Source organism: Meleagris gallopavo, chromosome 21, assembly GCF_000146605.3.
Source record: "Meleagris gallopavo isolate NT-WF06-2002-E0010 breed Aviagen turkey brand Nicholas breeding stock chromosome 21, Turkey_5.1, whole genome shotgun sequence".
Taxonomy (NCBI): domain Eukaryota; kingdom Metazoa; phylum Chordata; class Aves; order Galliformes; family Phasianidae; genus Meleagris; species Meleagris gallopavo.
The window spans coordinates 2,777,045-2,788,776 of record NC_015031.2 but is presented as its reverse complement, the minus strand read 5'-3'; the positions used below and the strand labels follow the sequence as shown (position 1 = coordinate 2,788,776).

Below are 11,732 nucleotides of genomic sequence, written 5' to 3'. Positions count from 1 at the left end.
GACCCATTCTAATTATAGAGATGCCTCATGCTCATTCTAGATTTTAGCTCCTGCTCTCATTTAACTGCATACTCATGCAGATATAAGGTTTTGCATACAGATTTTACTGCTGTATTGGTTATCAGCTGTAGTAGAACCTAGTAAATTCTTTAATAATTCATATTTAAGAAGGTACACTGATGCATTCAAATTCCTTCTGTGATAACTCCAAAGCTGGTTTCTTTTTTATTTTATAGCACTGTGGGTAAATCCCAGGTTTCTCAGCAAGATTTTGTGCTCCATGCAAATCTTCTTTGAAATACCTACATGTCTTGCTAATTAACTGAGCAAAGCCACTTGTCTTGTTGGCTGGATGCTTGGAATAACTAATGCAGCCTGTTTACAGTTATGCACCATACTTGATCATTTCCTAGCATAGCTTGGAAATGGCAGTACCCAGTGTGAAATAACAAATGCTTAATGCATTTCTGTGGGAGGTGCATGCACGTGTGTGTGTGTGTGTGTGTGTGTGTGTGTGTGTGTATGTGTGTGCAGAGGAGGAGTGTGATGTTGCTTTGTGCTTAGGGAGGGATGTTTTCTGTCAGTTGGAGATGTAGAAGTTGGCAGATGGCTTTTCTCTCCATATACAGATCACAAAATGTCTGTGTCTGAGGACTGCCCCTGACCAGAGGACAGCTTTAAGTAGCCATGGAAGAAAACAAGACAACTCCAGGAGACTGCTGTCATAGTGCATAGTAATACACCCTGGAGTCTCATCTGCTGGATAAATATCTTCCTCAGGTCATGTGAGGGTATGAAAAGAGCTCTTTGAAATCTTTGGATTTCTTGGTGCTGTGCTACACATTAATGCACCACATACTATGTTTCTTGCATGTATCAGTGTGCTTGTGGTGGGAGAGTGCCTTGAGTGAAGGAAAGAGTGGGAAGAGGGAAGGAAAAAGGTGTGAGAAGCTGTGATGTCAGGCTGCCCTGCAGACCAGGTGAGTGAGGAGACCTAGAAAGTTCTGGTTATGCTGCTCATGAGAGAACAAGGAAAGCAGGCAGATACGAGGGAGCAACTTGTGAAGGTGGATTTGGAGTAGCTTTATCCTGCATCCTCTATGTGTGGTGACAGATTGGTAAGCCTAACTGCCTGTTCAGCGGCAGTGTCTGTAAGCTTAAAGCATATTTTACATCAAGGGCTATTCTAGGATTACTAAAGATAGGATAGATACTTGTATCTGTAGTCAAAAGCTTTTTCATCTGCAAATTAAGCCAGTAAGATATAGGTAGCTACTTGAAATAGTAGGTTTTCATCTATTTCTTGTTTTAGAAGTGGGCTGCAGCAGCAGTTGGAATCCCTGATTGGTCTGTGGAAGATATGCTATAGGAAATTCCAACTTTTCCTGCTTTTGCACTTAAAATCTGAAGTTCCTATCCAGATGTAGGTCACATAGGGAGGTTTGAGTGGTGGACATTCACTAACATTAGAAAGCCACTTTTGAAATCGGTGTGTGCCTTGGTGGTGAGAGTGCTGGAGAAGTGCTTGTATGCCCCCTTCCCCCTGTGCTGATGTGAAGGTGGTTGTCAGAAGTCTTAATCAGCACAGAACCACGACAGTAAGTGTGTCATGTTCACCTTGAAATCATGGTGGTTTCTGTGCTCCAAAAACCTTCTTGGAATGTGTCTGATGTTGTGCCTGGTGGCTTTAACACCTCACTGCTGTTCTGCAGGCCACTTTGTACAGGATATCTCTGCATCTGGAATCTCCTCTGTGCTGTATAAGACACTCTGTAGTAAAAAGAATATAAAGCTCCTTGCAGCTGTATGCAAATATACCAATATGCCCTGGACAGCTTGTAATGTTCCAAAATAGCTTTGAGGCATTGCTAAACAGAAACAAAACGTAAATGAGAGATGAGATGCAGTCACTTGGAAATATGTCCAATCTGAGTGCATGTTTCTGCAGATTTGATAGAAATCTTCCTAACTGGAGAAATTAGCTGTCATCTGCTGTAAAGCATCAGTCACTAATTACCCCAGTTGCTCACTCGTATCTCAGTCTTCTGTGTTACAGAAGTGTCTGGCCTTAAAAGGGGAGAAGTGGGTAAAAAAAATCCTTGCTCAATACAGCCAATGACTTCAGGGAGCACAGAGGCTTTCTTCTGTTTGCCTTCACAGCCTTGAATATGACGCTTTTTCTCAAAATAACTTTATTTAACATTTTGAATTTTATTATAATGAAATGTGATGTATTGACAGCCACAGAGATCTAGCTGCTTGTGCACAGAAGGGATAGCAGAGGTCTTGGGATGGACTTTCTGTTCTCACACAGCAAGTGGAGCTGTGTCAGGATGAGATAGTGGTGCAAGTTCACCTGGTCTGGGTGAGCAAGGCAGGCAGCAAGCTGGCCAGAGGTTATGCTCACAGAGAGTGAGGTCGGGGCAATTAGCCTCGTGTTGTGTACACCATTAATTCACAGTTTCGTGCCATTAAAATATTTGCATGTTCTTTGGCTGGTTCCAAAACAGTAATATTTTTACTAGATGAGCGATGCCAGGTTTTTAGTAGGCTATGAGAATAAGTTTCAAATGTGTTTTTTGTAAATATAAGAAAGAAGATGTAAGAATAAAGGCATCAAATTGGTTCTGAGAACTAGAGGCTAATCACTGCGTGTTATCTCTGGAAGGACTGTAAATGACTTTCTTTTGCTAATTTTTTTTGTCTAGCCAGAAAACCATGAGAACGGGGCTGTGAAATACACAGTCACATCCATCCAAAGCAAGAAACAATCTTCAAAATCTCTTCAAAGAGACTTTGTAGATGCCTGTTTTCATTTTCTTGCCATTTGCGGCTCATGCCAGGTTCCTGACTCATTGTCACTCTGGTTCAGTGATACACCGAGTTTTCCAATAAAGAAAACAAGGGAGTGGTGAGTCACTGACTGAATACATATGTACTTGATTTGCTCTACTATTATCTTTGGTGTTTTTATTTATTTTACTTAGCTTATACACCAAGTTTCTCAGATATATTTCTTTGCAGAATTGGCTAGGCTTATTAGACGTGGGTAAGGACTATAAGGCCAAAAGGTAACTGGAACTTTTGGTGGCAGGTCCACCTCTTACTGCCATAGATGCATACGGAGAGATTGAATGCAGGGAGTTTCTGGATTTTCTGAACTATGTCTTTGTTTCTTGAGGCTCTGCTGTTTCATCTGGAATTTAAAATGGCACAAGCATTGGTAGTAAAGATATTTTTCCTCCAGTGTTGGACTAGAGGTATGCCTGTGCAAGATGTGCCTCACTTAGTTTGTATGCATTAAAAATACTAGAAGAAACTTGAACTGAAGTCTGAGATAAAGAGACTTGGTATGGGAGAATGATCTGGCCACACTCATCAGAATCTGTTCATGTTTATATTAGACATCTGAGATGACAGAAAACCTTAGCTGCTAGTTATGCTTGTGTTTATTATTTGAAGTTCCAGCTGCTGACTTTAACCATTCCACATACAGGAATCTAAGTCTCAACAAACAAGTTTATTTTTAAGTCCAGGTGTAGGTGCCAACCCCTTTTAGCCAAATCATGGCATTTTTCTCTAAGTGATGTCTTTCCTTGGCTTGTGGGAATTGCAAGGCTGATTAGATGGGTGAAGGCAGCAGTCTCAAGGTGAGATGAGGCCAGGGAGAAATTGAGGTTCTCTGTGAAAGCTCTGCAGCAGGGAAGAAAGGAGAACAAAGCGACACAGTGAGCTTAGTGGTGAGAGCTGTTGTTGTATTGGATCACAAGCAAAAATTCTTTCAGGTTTTGGAATTTATTTAAGCTCTTGGACTGATATTGGCTGAGTACTCCATGCTCTCCATTTGATGAGGGCTTCTTCCCAGCCACAGTCCTGGGAACGGGCTGCACTGTAATTAAAGAGATGAGGGATTTGATTTGGGTGTGGTCTTGCCACTGAGGCACCCAGCATTTGGCAGCTATGGTTGCATTCAAATTCCTATTTGTTTTGTTTTGATATATATTATTTTTTAACCTGAGCAGGACTTGCTGTCCTGGGCTGCTTTCCCTGCATGCCCTGACCCTGTGTTAATGATGCTTTCTGCTAATCCATTCTACACCTGACAAACTTTTTCATCCCCTCCCATTCTTGCAGGCAATTTTGTGCTAAGACTTTGCATACAACATTACAGTGCAGCTCTAGCTATGTTAGGGGAACCATAACTTATTACTACCTCCTTTCTGCTTGAGACATTGGAAGAAGTGTTTTTGTGGTCTTTTAATATCTTCGTCAAGCCCGTAGCTAATTGCATTCTGTATTTTTTCCCCTATACGTAATTATGTGTTACATACCATGTAGATAAGCCAGTAGTTCTTGGGAGTTAATGAATAGTTCAGATACTTCTCCATTGATATTATAATAATGATAAAACCATCAAATGGAAAAGTGGGTGTGACAGGTGGTACAAGTCTGTGGATAATATTGTTTTTCTATAAGAATAGAATAGAATAGGAATGGCCCAACAAAGCAGACAGAAATTTGTTTCATTTCCCAAGCAATAGCGCATTTAGCAGAGTATACAGCACCTGTCCTAGTGGGAAAGGCCACTGAAAATGCTGCTCAGGGAAAACAGCAAGTCCTCCTGTGTGTCAGTGCTACAGGTGTAGGTTCTGATGGCTCTGACCTGCAGAAGCAGCCCGGTGAGCTGAGCACTCACCCAGTTACCCTCCGGTGCTCACAGGCAGTGGGCTGCCTCTCCCTCCTCTGACACTATCAGTGTCTGTGAAGGCTTTGAACTCTCACACTACTTTGCTCTGGGGTTTTGTTGGCAGATATTTGAGCAGCTGTTTCATGGCCTGCAAGTGCCTGCAATGCTGGGCCTGGACGGTCTGGCTCATTCAGAGCTTTGGCTTTAGCTGCTGTGCTGGGTTTGTCCCTTCAGTGCTTCTCTTTATTACTCAGGGAAACCCCGTTCTAAACAAGCTGCTGTGGGTGCTGGCAGTTTCTTTTCAGTGCTTTCTAGGTCAGGAATTTCTTGCATACCAGTGTGAGCAGATCTTGGGAAACCCTTGTTTTGATTTGTCAGGTTGCTGGGTTTGTTTTGTTTGTTGTTGTTTTTTTTTTCCCCTCTGATTCTGCAACGCTGTTTCAAAACCAAATAGGGCTTGTTTCATCAATGCACACTGTCATGTCATGCAACAGTGGAAATTAGTTTTACAGAAGGTAAGTCAGTGCATGTGTCCTAAGGGAGCTCCTGCCAGTGTTTTCAAGCAGGACATCACCCCTCATTTAGCAACACGTAAGGAGCAGGCCTGCTTCTTTTTGCATGCAAGACCGGGAATGGTTTCATGACAATCCAAAGAAGATGTTACCACACTTCTGTTTTCAACTTGCCAATTCTGATAGCAGTGGGAATTTATCTTGAGGTACAAATGTCAGTAGGGCTACCACCATGTTTTCTGCAGCTGAGTATTTAAATAGGGTCCAAACTGTGAAGCTTGTGTTTAGCAGCTAGTGGGTGGCTGGGCTGAAGCCAGCTCATTTGATCTGTGTGAACTGCAGTCACACCTTAGGGTTGCAGTGTAGATATAATCACAGAGACCTCAGAATAAACCTCTCCCACCTAATCTTTTCACATGTTTCTGAACAGACAGGTGTGTGCACCACTCCTACGTCTGCAGAATGCGTTATTTGAAGCAGGTTGCACATGGCTGCAGGCATGAAGGAGAGCCTGATGGTAACAAGGTTGCTTGTGTCTAATGGTTGAGAGGTTATGGAGCTTCCCTGGAAGAGCCAGAAAACACAACTTTGGGAGAAGTAGGGAGAAGGTGCTGGGGCCACCTGTGATGTTATCAGTGCCCAGCTGCCTCACGTGGAAAGTTGTGTGCTCGGAAGGAGCCAGCACGCATCTTTCTCCCATTAAAAGATACCTTTAAAAACCCTTGTGCTTTCTGAGTAAATAGCTTTATTGCCCAATATGGTGTCACAGCACAGAAGCAGCATTTAAAAATCAGCATTTATGTTACCGATGCAACTGAAAACCTATAGCTTTGTTTCTGTAGCTTCTCGTGCCATACACAGCTGAACTGTTTCACACCTGCCTTAGAAGTAGTTTGAAATAGAGGTGTGATGCTTTGTTTTGGTGAGTGGAAAATGGGGCTCTCCCAAGGGAAGCTATACTGTCTTTCTGCTTTGAAATTGTAATTTCATTGTGGCTTAGCTCATGAACGCTCTTTTGTACCATTGCAATGCTTTATTCATGTAAAAATGTAGCAGTGGTTACATGAAGAGCCCACATTTCATTTAAATATAAAGGGTAACCAGGGCTTTCTTTACACTGATTCTACTATGGAGTGGTTCTGTAAATGATGGTTAACACAAGAAATTCCTGTTCAGAGCAGCTTTTTACCCTGCATCAGATGTCCTTCTTGCAGCTTCTGTTTTCCTGTAGCTCTGGTCAGCAGACAAAGTCTATCCTAGCAAGCAGCCTGCCTTGTGCATGGTCTGCACCACACACCCTTGTCTAAAGCCTGACCTTAGCACTTCCAGGAAAACTCTTTCCCTCCTGGAAACCCTCTGGCACTGAATGTGGACGAGGTCAGCCACCTTCTTCTTTGGCATTTACTTGACATTCTCTCCCTATCTAACCCTCCACACCCTAATTGCTCTTAAAGTCCTCTTTATGCCCACTGCCCACAAGAATCTGATAACTGCCCTGCTGTCTTTGACAAGTACTTTAACACCAGAGCAGGACCAGTAAAGTAACCTAGATAGGGCTAAAGGAATTAAACCTGTGAACAGTCCTAATCATCCCTCTGCGTGGATTTCTCAACAAATCCTGTCTCTGTGCCCATCTTGATCAGCATACCAGGTTAGCTGTTGTCTGTATTTCAATTCATAGAGTTCCAAGCTCTGCATCAGCATTTACAGTGTCTGGTTCATCTGGTAGGGTGCTTTGGAAAGTTGGCACTGTGTTTCTTAAATCTTTATTCAGGCCTTGGAACACTGAATTTACTCTAAGAAATAATAGGTGATAGCACTAACATGCCATGTAATTATGCAGCCACTCAGATGGCTGCCAGCCTTGCTGGGAGGCAGCCTCGAGGAAAGTGGTGCCTAGATATGAGCTGCTTACGTTTCCAGATCCTCCAGACGTGTATGTATGAACTTCCATCCAACGGGGGCCTTGTCAGCCACACATGGCTTCCCTTTCTTGGATTGCATCAGGAGTTGGGAGACACTCAGGAGCACATCTCTCTCTGCAGCATGATTGCTGTCCGGAGCCTGGATCTGGATCCAGCTGTCTGCCTTCTCGTCATCTAGAGGCAGAAGGGAAAATCAAAAGCTCTATCTTTTTATTGTATTCTCCCTTGGTCTGTCACTGCTTAATTGTATCCCTGAATCTTATTAAAGTTTCGGGTGAGTCATTACCATGCAGAGGTGAAAACAGAGCTGTGCAAATTTAAGGGAGGAGTGTTTCCCCGTGTGCAGAGCAGAATTCCCACAGCTCAGAGAAACTCCTATCACTCCATAGATATGTTGCATCATCTGCTAGCTGCCGCCTCTAATTTAATGCCCTAAATCCCATATCAAAACACTTGGAGTCCAAAGAGAATATAAAATAGGCTTGGAGTAGGAAATTCATACCAATTAGACATGCAGATCTCTCTTAATCATCTGAGATCTTCCAGGTTCATGCAGGCCTTATAATTGTGGTGCTGAGTTGTTCTTATTGCATTGACTATCCTCAGAACACACTTCCTTCTCCACCATCAAAATGAAATTGAAGAGCAGTCACCTTGGCTTACTCCTTCAGTGTCCTAAATTTATTTCATTTATGACCATAGCAGTTCAAGCTTGTAAAATACATTATGATCTCCTGTGGTGAAAAGTACTATAGAACTGTCATTGTCACTGATCAGATAATTTCTTTGTGATGTACAGACAGACCTCCTCTGCTTCACTTTGTACACATCATTATAGCCCCTTGCACTTGCTGTTTTGGTTTATGGTACAAATCCAAAAGAACTCTTCTTTCTGAAGCTATGGTTTCTACCACATCTCAGGCTGTTCCTCCTGTTAACTTCTGGTGATTTAATGTGCCTGTTTGGCATTCTGGCACAGCTGGGAATATATTGGTGGAGGCAGCTCTGGACATGTGTGTGTCATGTGATTAGGAGCACAGAATTGCAGAGTAGTTTAGATGGAAGAGATCTCTGAAAATAAGCAGGGAGATGGACTAGATTAAAGCATTGTTTGTAGTTGTTTTAAAGCTAAGTAGCTGGTCACTTACCCATCTTTGTTAAGCTATTTTAAATTTATTTTATTGATTTGTTTTGGAAGCGAGGACCACCTAGAAATAGTTAAATGTGAAAACTCCCATCATTGCTCTCCTCAATGAGATTTATTGAAACTTTTTTAAAATTCAATTTAATTTGTCCTTTTTTTTTTTTAACCACTTGAAGCACCTAAGGTACAGAATCACATTTCCTTGTATTTCTGTAAAATAACAAAGTCAGACAAACAACAACAACAAAACAAGCCAAGCCAAAAATTTGTGATCTCCTTGAAGAACAAATACCAGCTTCTCATAGACAAGGATTTAATTCCCAAACTGTCTGCATACCTTTGCTATTACAGTAGCAAATAACTGAGTGTGAATGTATGGAAAAGAAGCCAATGTGCAAACATTGCAATTTATATGTCTACAAGACTGGAATTTGAAGCTTTCCTGATGCTTTACAAAGTACCTGAGATGTGTGCTTTTCAAGGGCTGTGAAGGTACTAAAGTTCTTCTGTTTTCCTTGCAGGTGTGTTATTAGACATCCAGCAGCACTTTGGAGTCAAAGACAGCGGGGCTGGCTTATTACAGACAGGTAAGAGTCTTTGGCATATTTCCTTTGAAATACATTCTTAGGAGGAAAACGAACAAAGATGAGAGTGGGTTTTTGTTAATGTTGTTTGGTTTGTTTTATTTTGCTGATGGGCAGGAGATCAGGGCTCAATGGCTTGAGTGCAGAAAGAGCCAAGAAGCAGACCTAATTCTATATGTCAAAGTCAAATAAAAGATAGCTACCTGGATTAAAAAGCTCCCAATAGACCAACAGCAGGATTCTGTTGTTCCTGTTCAGAAGTATGTAACGTAAGTGTGAGGTGTGATGCCCTCCATGTATTCAGAGAATCTGCTGAATGTGCAGTATTTGGGAGTACAGAAATGTAAAACGCATCAGGAAAGTAGTTGAGGATGAAAGCTGCAGGAAGGGCTAACAGTGCTTGCATTCGTGCTAGCTCACTAATTGAAAATACTCCTATGATTTTGGTACCATTGACGTCAGACATTTTTTCTCCATATATTTAAGGAAGAAAAAATACTGAAATTCTGATGTCTGTCCTTCTAATGTTGCAGACATTCGCAGACAGAGCTGAACAACCGTAGGAAAAAAGCTTTTCTAACCTGTGGTTCAGAGTTGATCTAAAAGAGTGGCTTTGTCAAGGGATGGGAGACGATGATGCTGAGTAGCAGTCTCATGTATGACAGCACATTTGTTCTTTATGGAGAGGTGAAAGGACCAGCTAGGCAGCAAATGCAGTAGTTTAAGAAGAGAAGTAGTCTGGTTTGGAAACCAGTTGTAGAATTGTGATGCTGTGGTTGTCAGGCTCCTCACTTGTGATTACAGCATCTTGTCATGTTGCAGTACAAACTTCTAATATTAGTTCATATTAGGGCTTTAAAAATTCTCTCCTGTCTCTTATGGGACAGAGGAGTTCAGCTAAGCTGAAGCAGCACATGTCCACAACAGAAGGTCTGAGCTTTTTAAGTGTTACTGATTATACGTAGCATCAATCAGTCATGTTCAAAGTGGCACTGGGTGTCTGTCAGGTTCTTTTCTACAGCAATTATTTGCTTTTATTTATTGTGCTCTGAGGAACAGATCCTCAATGTATCATTAGACTCAAAGTGCCTTCAACAGAATATTCTGGTGGAAAACTGCACTTGCCTAAGCACATATATATTCTTCATTCCTCTCAGTGGATGAAATCCTTCTGCAAATGATTTACTGACAGCAAGCAATAGCTAAGCTCCATCAGGGCGTTTCATTTGTTAATTGCAAGACATTTTATTTATTTCTCTAGCAAACATACAGAGCATCTGAAAACAGAGTCACTGAGGTATTGCAAGCTTGATGCTGAGTGTGTTGTGAGTTGTGTAACCAATAAATTTTGCTTTAAGAAGAGTAACATTTTTTTATTTTTTTTTTCTGATCTGAAAACTGAGAGCTTGACTTTGCCCTCCTCCTACTGGAGATAGTACTGTAGATGATAATGTGTTAATCACAGCACTACCACAGGACAAAACTGCTCACAGAATAAGCCACCATTTCATTTAAGTAAGGTAGTAAGGTTAGTGGCATCTAACAAAAAACTTAGTGAATGTGTTACTTAACAAGTTTCTATTTGGCAGCTGGCATATGGCCATGGTAGTCTTAACCCTGGTGGAAAGGAACATGCTAGCCTAAACCACTATAAACACTACCTAAAGTCTTTTGACCATTCTCTAAGTCTGATTGCTCTAAGCTGGGATCGAGACCGGTTTCTCCCAGACCTCTTCCTTAACCTTGAACAGTTCTTTTCCAAGCAGAAAGTCAGAAATATCATCTTACTCCCAGGAGATGGTTTTGGTAACTAATTGAGTGATATGAGATGAAAGACTGCTCATCCTGAATGTGTCCTCTGAATAAAGAGTAGATTAGTCTTCAGGTTGTTAATCCTGCATCTAAATGAGTCCTAAATTAATTTACAATGTTAATGAGAGGGAGTGAAATGTGGCATTCACTGTTCATATCACTCATCAAATAGGCTTTACAAAAATAATAATGAAAATCCTTTTAACTGAGAAAGAAGGCTGCACACAGTGCTTTAGGTTGGTGGTGAAAACTCAAACAGTGAGGGGAAAAGAAATCTACCAAAAGCAACGTATGCCCGTGCATTCATACCATAACCCATTGTTTGCAGGCACAGCTGGTCTTATACTGCAAACATTCAAGAGTCAAATCATGCACTCTCAGCTTCTCCTGCTCTCTGGTAAGCAAAGGTGACTGGTTTCTCCAGAACTGCAGAGACGGAATTTGAATTTTTATCTTGTTTTATATTAATCCCAAGATACAAGTTGCAGTGTGTCTAGGAGATGCAGTGAAAACTGCTTAGAGGGAAGCTACCTTCCTGTACAGCAAAATTTGAAGGGACACTCCAGCCTCATCCATAATGGAAAAGAGCAGAACATGGTATCGGCTGTAACAAGGATCCTGTGACAGCAGAGGACATACTGACAGATGTATCACAGTTGCTACTTGCTCAGTAGCATTGTAGAGTAACAGGCATATAACTGTGCTGATTTCAGAGCCTCAATTACCTTTTAATGATACTAAAATTCTGTGTTGATCTTCCTTTTTAAAGAACTGTGGGCACAGTTATATAAATAATAAAGTGCACTTAATGGTTCTTCAGGTCTGTAGCCAAGCTTAATTGTTTCTTTTCATTTCTTGCTGGTTGCTTTTGTTAGATGGATAAAAGGATAATCCTGACTGATCTCAAAAGGTGATAAAACACCTCTGTGCCTACTTCAGCTGTGCAGCTGTAATCAGTCAATGCAACCATAAGCCAAACAGTGCAAAAAGGCTTTCCTATGTATGGAAAAGGGTAGGGGCAGCAATTTGGATTGTCAAAACTATAGGCTTCTAAAACCACAAAGCCTG

General features: G+C 41.5%; 1 protein-coding gene across 2 annotated transcripts in view; it reads left to right on the top strand.

Moving 5' to 3' along the window:
• Positions 1-8,788: 8,788 nt before the first annotated feature.
• Positions 8,789-11,732, top strand: part of LOC100540348 (protein spinster homolog 2) — a 62,224-nt gene continuing 59,280 nt past the window's right edge. The window contains exon 1 of one of the 2 annotated variants that reach the window (XM_019621920.2): positions 8,789-8,855. The gene's annotated coding sequence lies outside the window, so the exon portion shown is untranslated. The remainder of the gene's footprint in view (positions 8,856-11,732) is intronic. The other variant, XM_031556414.1, reaches the window with a different exon arrangement.